Source organism: Lissotriton vulgaris, chromosome 1_1 (genome assembly GCF_964263255.1).
Source record: "Lissotriton vulgaris chromosome 1_1, aLisVul1.2, whole genome shotgun sequence".
Classification (NCBI taxonomy): Eukaryota; Metazoa; Chordata; class Amphibia; order Caudata; family Salamandridae; genus Lissotriton; species Lissotriton vulgaris.
The window spans coordinates 256,294,710-256,306,007 of NC_141685.1; the positions used below are offsets into that span (position 1 = coordinate 256,294,710).

At 44.2% G+C, this 11,298-nt stretch overlaps 1 non-coding gene across 1 annotated transcript; it reads left to right on the plus strand.

Moving 5' to 3' along the window:
* Positions 1 to 252: 252 nt before the first annotated feature.
* Positions 253 to 392, plus strand: LOC147746844 (U4 spliceosomal RNA). The gene has a single exon (XR_015300466.1). It is a non-coding gene; the product is annotated as a U4 spliceosomal RNA (small nuclear RNA).
* The last annotated feature ends 10,906 nt before the right edge of the window (positions 393 to 11,298 follow it).

Genomic DNA, 11,298 nt, shown 5'->3' on the forward strand with positions numbered 1-11,298 from the left:
CCGGAACTAGAGCAGGGCTCGGTCTAACAAGCTACTTACCATGCAATTTCCCAGAATCCTCTGCGCACCTCCAGGAAAAGTTTGACGTCGGAGAGCTGATGGAAATTGCATAAATAACGCCAACACATTCATTATTTTGCTGCCAGAAGTCAACAGTGCTGTACTGATGCCTCAAGGACGATACACGGTTTCCTGTTCTCTGTAACATGAGGTTCTTTGACGAGGGGCCCTGTAATTCACAGATTATTATTTAGCTTTGCGCAGTGGCAGTATCGTAGCCAATGAGGTTTAACCGAGGCGCGATTATTGCTTATTGAAAACTTTACCCAATACCCCGCTGTGGCGACTTGAAATATAGTCGACATTGCAATTTTTGACAGTCTCTAAGGAGACTGAATCATTCAGTGAAAAAAAAATGTCTGTGTGCGTGCTTCGTTCAGAAGTATATAGTCTGTATTACTTTTAGATACTTCTAAACAGTTTTTTGCTCTCTTGCAGTAATTTCGGGATGGATATTCAATAAACAACTTTTATTTTTATTAGTCTTAGTTTCCACCTTTGCTCCCCGGATCCCTTCTTACCGTGGAGCACCCCAAGGCTCACCAGCACCTCTGGCAGCTAGGGGGGCACCCCCTAACTCACTGAATGTAAAGCCCCTGTCGCATTAGAGACCATTGTTGTGGCGCAGTGGTGGCCGGTACCATTGAAAATGGCAGGGTGGAAAAAGCCAAGCTGAAATGCACTGAGAGGCAGGTTTACAAGCCCCTTGCGTCATTTTTACGCCGCTATTGCATCACTTTTTGTGACTCAGCAACGGCGTAAGATGCGTCACGTTGTAAAAGCCCTGCGTCACATTATACCTGCGTCAGATATAATGTATGCTGGGTGGGCGTCCCAGCCCAATAAAGCCTCGTTGAAGTGACGTAGTAAAATCTATAAGATTTCACTGCGCCTCTTTTAGGAGGCCACTGCGTCAAATTCTTATGCCTGCTTGAAGCAGGCGTAAGGAGTGACGCAGGGCATTGATGGTAACCCACCCCTGCATTGCTGGAGTTGCGTCATGCTTGCAACACAACTCCAGCAATGCGTGACTTTTGCGTCTACAGATGTGTCCGAATTTCTGATGCCTCTGTCAATCCTTGCGCCACGGTGCGCCGTATTGTAAATACAGCACATCCATAGTGGCGCAAGGGTTTCTAATGGTGGTGAAGGGAAAGTGACGCATCTAAACAGATGCGTCACTTTCTGGTAAATCTGCCCCTGAGTGAGCAAGTGAAACATGTGACCTCAACTCTTGAATGGAAAGTCTGGCGAACGAGAGGGATTGTTTCTCCACAAACGGTCCTATTGTGCTGTGTGTAGTCTATTCCCAGTATAGGGAATAAGCAAACAATGCACAGCACTGCATAGGCACGTGTTTGCCACCCATGCTTGTGAATACCATGGAAACACTGCACTTCCTCTCATGCTGTAACACCAACTTCACGGAGAGCTGATGACAAACGTGCATGCACTTAATTATATTTTGATACAATAAAAAATCAGTTGGAGCCGTCCAGAAGGAGGCAATGTTTGATGACAGTACTTCACAATAAGTGCATTACCGCCCTTAGCTTACCTGTAAATAAAGCTCCTGTTCTGCTGGCATTTAGTGGGGGTTTCTGAGCGCCCTGAATGATCAGCTGCATCACAACGCAGCTAATGCACACAGCAGGTCAGCTTCGAAAAACTGAAGAGCGACAACTGCATTCGGGCAGAGTCCCTACAAAAAAAAAGTTTCTGTGCTCGGAGTCTGAGGAAAGTATTGTTTCTAGTACGTTCCTAATGAGGCTTAAAAGAAAGGGGATCCTATGGAAATAGTTTGGTAACTTTGGAAAAAATGTGTGTTATTGTTAACACACTGACAGTACACAGACGGGTGGGTGGCAGTGGCTTGTACTCCTTACTGGTCTTGAGTGTTGCAGCACTGCAGACAGCGTGACAAGCATCAGTGACCATGCAAGGCAGCAGGCTCAGACAGGAGCCAACCCCCACCGGCAATCATTTCGGTTTGCCGCTCGCTTTTAGTCCAGGCTGCCGGGTGTCCTCATTGCGTTCCGTCTGTCCGGCGGCCGCTGCGACCGGTCACAGTCATGGTCATTCATGACTCCGTGACAAATCAATCCCTGGTCCTGGGCTCAGCAATAATACACAGCGGTGAGGGCGGCCTGGTGTGAGCTTCAAGATTGCGGCAAGTGCCACAGCCTGCAAACCAGTAGCCTGCCGCCTTTCTCACAAAGTCCCCGCTCTGGCAGCCATTGGACACTAGAATCAACAAAAAACTTGACGGTCTGCAATTAAGCTGAGTCTTAGATGTTCTCACCGGAAATAGTCAGAACTGGACATGCCCTGAGCCAGTCTCACAGTAGTCAAGAGACACTAGTAATGTAAACAAAGTCCTATCAGCCCACCCTCGTGGCGGAGCATCATCATTTAGGATATATGAAACCTGGCTGTTGTCTCCGTGCCTTGATGTATTGGCGGGATGACATGTGCCAAAGGTTCAATGAGTGATAGTGTCCTCGCTCCTGGCGGTGCTGGTACAGTGCAGTGCCGTGAATGTAGTGAGTGATATTAAAATGACTATCGAGGCAAAAAAATATTTTATTAGGTATTCACCTAGACGTCAGGTTAAAACGAGTGAGAGAACAGTGTGAAAAAATCACTGTATTCTTTGCTGATTGGTCAAACAGGCCAACATGTTTCTGCCTATGGTGAAAATTCCACCGGCATTCTTCAGGGCCAAAGCTGTAATACTACTACTGCAAAGTTATACTCAAACTTGAAGTGCAAAGTAAATTAAAGTGAAAAATAGTATAATAACTGGTATCGTCAATTAGACGATCCTACCGTATCCTTGTAAATTCTATAGTAAGTGGAGGATACCGTCCCTGTAAAAGAAGAGAAACAGAGAAACACACCCACTCAATATTCTGTTGATGTGCATGTTCAATTCCAGGAAACATAGGGGTCCTGGATCAAATCATTAAGTGAGAATCAGAAAGACTCAGCTCGGCCAGTCTTTGATTAACTGGCCAGTAATATAAAAATATCAAAATATCGGTTGCCCAAAGGGTCAATCAACATCTTATGATTACAGAGAATTAATCAACAAATTGACTTACTCAGCAAGTTGTGGGAGTATAGCCTCACCTCACTCGGCAACGACTCAGAGTGATGAGGCCCCGCTCTGTGCACAGAAATAAATATGAAAGGCACATTTGAGAAACCTCATAAGTGTCTTATACCACTGGTATTTACTACTATGTGCATATAACTTGTTCGTAATCTGCCCGCAATAATCACTTCGGACATTGGACACTACCTCATGACTTCAGGCTGTGTGACTCTCAGAGCTGCACGGCGCTGTAGGAAATAATAGATACATTGTAGTGAGCCTGCCAGCTCCGTAGCTTAGCTGTGCAGCGAGTGCCCCAAGTCTGCGGGAGCAGCGCACACAGGCCATGGTCGGCACGCTGCCAGCTGCCACACATTCAGGGACTCATTTATGAAAAGTGACGCATCGCAGTGAGAAAACGTGTCACTTTTCATTGCGACACCAATGATGCGTCATATTTACAGTATGGCGCATCATGTCGCAAGGAGTTACAGATGTGTCAGTATTTCTGACGTACCTGTAGGCGCAAAAATGACGCATTGCTGGATGAGTCACAAAAGTGAAGCAACTCCAGCAATGGGTCATTACACATGGGCAAGTCCCATATGAAATGTGCCTGCATCAGATATTGACGCATTTGCGTCCTAAAAGTGTCACAGTGAAATCTTATAGATTTCATGGCATCACTTCTACGACCCTTTCTTGCGTCGGAATGCCCCTCCTGCATACATTATACCTGGCGCAGGTATAATGTGGCGCAGGGGTTTACAAAGTGATGCATCTAGGTAGATGCATCACTTTGTAAATATGGTGCAACAAGGATAATTTATTACGCCACTGGTGAGTCACAAATAGTGACGCACCGGCGGCGCAAAAGTGATGCAAGGGCTCATAAATAAGCCCCTCAGTTTGCAGCGCTTTAATGACAGCTGACACATGCATATGCGTGACAATGCATTTCAGTGCGGTGAATCGGTGCACCACCCTGAAATGCGTTAGTCTAACACCTGATGTGTAGTTCTTGGCAGGACAATACATAATAGCAAGCTTTCCAGCCCTGTAGGTTAGCTGTGCAGTGAGTGCCCCAAACCTGCAGGAGCAGCGCGCACAGGGCATGGGCGACACGCTGCTAGCTGCCATTCACTCAATTTACAAAACACACAAGATGATGGACGGAATGTTGCACAATGGCAAAACATTCACCCCCAGTCACAGATCTGGGTTTAATCCATAGTTATTTTGCTCACCAAGCCACCCCAGTTCAAACATGGCCATAAGCAAATCAGTCTTGACCCTGTGCCTCGTGGGAACAGTCCAGCCCGAACTGCCAAGCCATGTCTTCCCTGGACCGGAATCAAGCATCCCAGGACCGGTTTCTGGCTATCAGCCGTCTTCAGCCAGGATAGCTTGACTCTAGTGGCATACTGAGCACGGGACCCACGTCTGGGCATACCCTTCCCACATGTTTTGCCATTGTGCAACATTCCATTCATCATCTTGTGTGTTTTGCTACTCACTCAGTTAGCAGCGCTTTAGTGACAGCTGAGACACATGCATATGCATTTCAGTGCGGTGATGCAGAGCACCACACTGAAATGCGTTAGTGTTAGTCTAATGCCTGATACGTGGTACTTGAAAGCAAAGAACACACAATTGATGGACGGAATGCAGATCTTATCCAAACATTCACCCCCCGTCAAGAGATCCGGGTTAACACCATCCTTTCTTTTGCTCACTATACTACCCGAGTTTAGACCAGGCCATATGCAAATCAGTCTTGACCCTGTGCCTCATGGTAATAGTCCAGCCCGAACTGCCAAGCCAGCCAGGTCCTCTCTCGACTGGAAACAAGCATTGTAGGACCAATACAGAGATTCACTCTACTCAGCTAGGAAAGCTTGAATCCAGTGGCACAGGAAGCCACGTCTGGGCTTACCCGGAGCACTTAGGGCAAGCAAGCAAAAGACACAGGGGCATATTACCAAGCAATAGCGATAATTATCGCTATTGCTTGGTTAGAGACAAAAATGTACCGCTGAGCTGCGGCGATTTTTATCGCAGATAAACCTTGGTATTACCAAGGTTTATTGCAAATGCGATAAAAATCGGCCGCAATGCATGAATATCGCTGAAAAGTCAGCGATATTCATGGATTATCGAGCTAATGCTCTTAGCCATGTTATCCACCTCCCGTTGGATAACATGGCTAAGAACTGCTCAGGGCAGGTGTTAGCTTTTGGAGATATTCGCGCTTAGCGCGAATATCTCCAAAAGTTGGTAATAGGAGATAGCGATGTTAGCAACTGTTTTCAGTCGCTAACATCTTGGCACGCCCACTTTGCATGTCATTAGTGATAAATATCACTGACATGCAAAGTGGGGCCCAAGATGGTCGCTATCTCCTACTAGCTGTCGCTAACTGGTGTTAGCGACAGCTAGGTAATAGGGAGATATTTTATCTCCACTTTATTGGCTTTTAAAGCCAAAAAAGCGGATATAAACCCCCTTGATAATATGCCCCACACATTGATTGACGGAATGCAGAACAAATCCAAACATTCACCCCAGTCAAGATATGTGGGTTAAATTCATCCTTCTTTTGCCACCCTAGTTTAGACCTTGCCATAGGCAAATCAGTCTTGTTCCTGTGCCTCATGGGAACAGTTGTGCCCGAAATGCCAAGCCAGGTCCTCTAGGACGTGATGTGAAAATCTGAGGAGAACTAGCCTCTCCTGGGAGTGTTCTAGAGGGTGCTAACAGCTGATTGGCTGTATCCCAACATGTGGTCCTTTTTTTAAAAGGACATTGATAGGCTACTGATTAGATGGCCTTGGGTCATTATAGCCTATTAATGATTTAAGGAACTCCCATCTTGACGACGGGGAATTATTCAGGCTTGTGAATCTATGAAAGATACCCCGATACTGGATAAGAAAATACGTTACTTACCTGTAATTACGGTTATCCGGTATTGGTATCTTTCATAGATTGACATGTACTCTTTCCCTTCCACAGGTCTTAGAAGGGCGGAAAAGGCCTTACTTGTCTGACATGATGTCTAGAATTTGCTGAGTAGAAGAAAAACCTGAGTAGCACTCGGGAAGACTCCCTTCCACACAACATGCAGTTAATCTTAGAAACTTTCGGTGCTTTGGGTGGATTGGGATATGTCGGGGAGCCATAAACGCCTGCTGAAAGTATCAACCTTACAAGGTCCTTCCACTGCAGCTTGCTGATTGAGCCATTGTTATATCCTGCTCTTCCTCTCTCTTTGTGCTCTTCCTCTCTCTTTGTCCCTCCTTAGTGTTAGTGTCTGCTTGTCTATGTCATGTCTCTGTGATGTCATCCAGGATTCTACCTGTTGCTGTTCAAGGGATTTATCAGTTACCTGGAGGCTGAGCAGGAAGTTATCTGCTCCTGGTGGGGTTTCTTACCATATTACATTCCTACCTGAATGCTGTACCTTCTATCTAATATCAAGAATAAATATACTACATGTACATTACAACAAGGACCCTTCATCTTTATTTTACTGAATTTAACAGCCATGTAAAAGTAATTGATGTATGGGTCATTGTTTAATAAATGTATCGTAATGTGTTGTACATCTCGGTACAGCAACAGCGTAGAAATTCTATTCATAAAATGTGTATAAAAATCTCTGGTTTTGGGGGTGAGTTATGATTACATTACCGTTCTACTGAGGACTGTCTCCATTTTGTGTGAGACTTTTCCTTTTCAACTAGAAATGCTTTTGTTTTTAATTAAATGATTTTAACAGTTATATTTTCCTTTCCTGTAGGGATGCTGGCCATTTTTCTTCTGATTTTGCTGTTCATTTGGAACTCCAAATAATTCTGCTTTCTGGTTACTTATTCTGTATTTGTGTCTTTGATGACATTTAAATTTTTTTCTGTATTGCCTGATTTTTACATTTTGTAATAAAACCCTTAACATTTTCCCTGATCTACAACTCAGTTATTGAGTGGTCCCAGGTAGTTATTTATTACTCTACTAAACTGACGTTGGGCCTGATTTTGTGGAGAGGGGCGTCTCTTATCGCTAGATCGAGGGTGATGAAGCGGAACCTCTAAGGTACATTTTGAGGTGATCTGAATTTTGGGGATTCAGGGTTCTGCTTCCACAATGGTTCCAGTAGTGATGGTATTCACACTTGTGATTGATTGCTAACACAGCTGTAACAATGAACAGGTTCAGATTTTAAGGTTTTGTTAGAGCAGAGATTTGGCAATCATTGTGAAGGGGGTGAGGAGGAATATTTACCCCTCAGGCAAGTCTTTCAAACAGGCATCCATGTCCAAAGCCTCCAGATCCAGTTGCCAGCATAAAAATAGTGGCAGCCGAGTGCTCAGGTGAGACTCAGAAAGATGGAAGGGTAATCTGGTATTGTCTGGAGTTCCCATCAATGCTGCTGTCTTGTTTCCTGGGAGATGATCCTGTAATGTAGGCTTACCATATAATCCCATAATCTTTTCACTTACACAAGAGGTTTTGCATTCCCTAGTTGTGGATGTACCCCAGTTATGGATGTACCACTGCACTGTTAGGATCTCCATGCGGTTAACAGTTGAACAGCTTGCTTTACAAATCACTGTAGTCCATTATGGTCTGCAGAAATCTCTAAACAATGTATGTGCAAAGATGGCTCCTTCTTGGACCATCTTCCTCCAAATGTGAATTGGCAATGCCTCAACCTCCCTTGTGCCAGGATGGCACCAGACCCCAAGACTAGATCAGGGAATGGGGTTAAAATGCCTCTCCCTCTGACAGCATCCTTATGGTCCTAGATCCAATGGAATCATCTCAGAATAAGTCAGGCCTTTCCTCGCAAGACACATTTTGACTCTTTGAAGGGCGGATCGTGTAGTGGAGGTGGGAATACAGCATGGATGGTGGAGGCTAAAAAAGACACCCAACCATCTAGGCCAAGCAAGTAAGGGGAAAGAGATCTGACTCATGCTGGTGTGATTTCTTTCTCTATACTGGAAATCTTAGCCTGAGAATGTTGGCGAACAGAGAGATCTGTATCTCCCCTGAAACATAGAAGCACTGTGTGGGCTAATCATAGATTCTTCATTACTGAGAAGAAACCCTGGAATCTGCAAGTGATATACAGACACATGAGATTAAAGCAGCAAAATTGATCAATCCAGTGCCAAGAATAAAGTATTGTTTTGGTAGACAATCATCTTGGTTCCCTTAAGTCTGAGAACAGTGGTCACTGACCTTCGCCATTTTGTAAAGCACCAAAAATACAAACAATAGGCTGAAAAGGAGAGATGTAACCGGATGAATTCTTGCTCACCTTTCGATCTCCATTAATATGCGGTGTTGATGCCAAAGGTGAGAAGAGCCCTCTGAAGACTTAAGCGTGGCATCCAGTAACCTGGGAGGTGGGAATATCATGTGTGTACTATTGTGTGCATCTTGAAAAGACAGTTGTTTACAGAGCAGTTGATTGCTCTGATACTTATAGCACAGCAACTTGTTGTTTTTATTGTGAACAAATAAAATTGTTCTCAGACAACCTGATGGGGAGAAAATGTGAGCCGGTGCCCATGTGTGCAGAAGACCCATCAATGCTTGGCCGTGGGAGCGAATGATGATACGAAGACGCATACGCTCTACTTGAAATGCCTACCGGCTAGACGACCGATTGATCTGCTGGTTTGTCACCATGAGTTAATGGTTAGAGGATGGAACTCTTACCTTTGAAGAATGTCTCTGCCTGGGCCTTGGGATACTCATGCATGAAGACATTTTCCACTGTGTGCAAAGAACTGGGACCTACATTAAAGATGTCTCAACTGAAATCCCTGGAACCCAGAGTTGATAGGTAATAGCTGGTGCAGTGGCCCCTACATCTCTAATGGAATAAAATGTGACGGCCCACTACTCTTTTCAGAAATGTCTCTTCCTAGTCAAGTATGCAAAAGTGGCGACACTCTTTCCCATGCCTTCAATTGAATGATTGCCATATAATAATCCTTTCACATCAGTCCCTGCTCCTGTAAAGGCTATGAATTAGAGTGTCTCATCTTTTTTTTATGGAGGAAACCTTTGCACGTGTGATTTGCTCGCTTCTATCCCCAGCAGTGACTGCGATATGTATTGCTTTGACAGCTGCTGAACATCCAAAAGAGACGCTGCAGCTCAGTCCTGGGCAGTGACATAAGTCGGTCTTGTCTATGTTGCTCTTTTCTGGTTTATCTAATGTGCACGTTTGGTGCTCCTTGGTGAATGCCCAAGTGTTAGAAATGAGGTCTCTGGTTTGGAGTGTTTTGCACCCTGTCCAAGTAGTGACCCTCACTCTAGTCAGGGTAGGTAAGTTACACCCTCAGAATAACTTGTGCTCTCCCCCTTGGTAGTTTGACCATAGCAGTAATGCTTATTGTCAGAGGAAAGGTCTAAAGCAGTGTTTCCCAAACTGGGGTCCGCGGACCCCCAGGGGTCCGTGACACATTTCTAGGGGGTCCGTAGGCAGCAGTTTTAAAAGCACAGAAAACTTTCTTGTATAATTAGCTGCTTTCCAGCAACAATAAAAGTGTCAAGATAATGCCAGTGATTAATGTACCTGCTTGAGAGTGAGGAGAGTTTTATTCAGTGGCAGCTTTGACTTAACTAATGTAACACAAAGGTTTAATGTGCCTACTGCAAAGAACGTGTAACATGCATTTCATTTTCAAAAGCAGTATTTTATGTGCATAGGTTCGTGGTTACTGCTTTTGTCACAGAGATTATTTCTTTACTGTGTACTTCATAAGTGACAATCGTAATCTAGCAGAGGGACCTATAAACTGTCATCAAAGGGCTGCTTGCAAACTGCATGGTACCAGTTAGTAACTTATGTTTTTCCCAGTTATTCATTAGCCTGATGCTGCTAAAAAGATTTACTTGGGTGGAAATACATTTTTAATGTTAAAGTCAGTGCTAGCCACTGTGTTATGTTCTGAATCCTGAGGTTCTGCTTTTCCAGACCAAGCGCTTTTTAAAAATGTCTACCAGTATGAATGACATGTGAGTCTTGTAGTCCCCTTTACCTTATGTAACATTTTATATACACTGATTTACATGTATGGTTCAATGTCTCTATATGTGTGTGATGTAAAGTGCTCTGACCTCCTTCAATGGTATGAGAGATGCCATAAAACAAATGAAATACATGTGACAGAGGGGCTATTCCTTCAATATAAAATACTAAGGGCCAAATGTATGATCCGTTTTTATATGCGCGAACGGGTTCGCGAACCCGTTTACGCATGCAAAAACCTATTGGGCCATGTACATAGCCTATTTCGCGAGTCGCAATTTGTTTGTGACTTGCTAAATAGGTTTTGCAACTTGCTATTTGAAAGGGGCATTCCCTTCCAAATAGCGAGTCTCAAAACCATGTTCAAATATTTTGCGGTCGCAAAACACTCGCAATTACCACCTTCTTCAAGTCCCCTTTGCAAATGCATGCAAAATTATTTTTTAAGGGCAGACAGTGGTCCCAGGGACCTCTGCCTGCCCTTAAAAAATAAAACGAAATCGTTTCATTTTCTTATTTTTTTTTTTTAAATGCATGGTAAACGGGCTGCATTTTTTAAAATTGCATTATTTAAAAGCAGTCCCAGAAGCCTGCTGAGTCCAGCAGGCCACCATGCCTGGGAGGGCTGGCATTCCCAATGGGCTCGCAAATTGCGAGAGGCTCATTAATATTAATGAGCCTCGCAATTTGCGGCCCCATTGGGAATCCCAAATAGTGTTAATAAACACACTGTTGTACATTTCATTTAGCGACTCGCAATTTGCCACTCGCAATATGTCGCCAATTGCGAGGTGCTAAATTAAATGGTCGTACATCTGGCCCCAAAATCCTTAGGGCCAGATGCATCAAGCATCCATTTTGCGATTCCTTATTAGCGAAAAATAAGGAATCGCTAATAAGGAATAGCAAAATGGAATGCATCAAGCAATCTCACAAAAAATAGCGATTCCTTAATTGCGACTCGCAAATTGCGAGTCGCAATTAATGAATACCTCCCCATTCATTCCTATGGGCCTAGAGGCCCATAGGAATGAATGGGAAGACAATCTCAATTTGCGAATCGCAATTAGCGATTCGCAAATTGAGATTG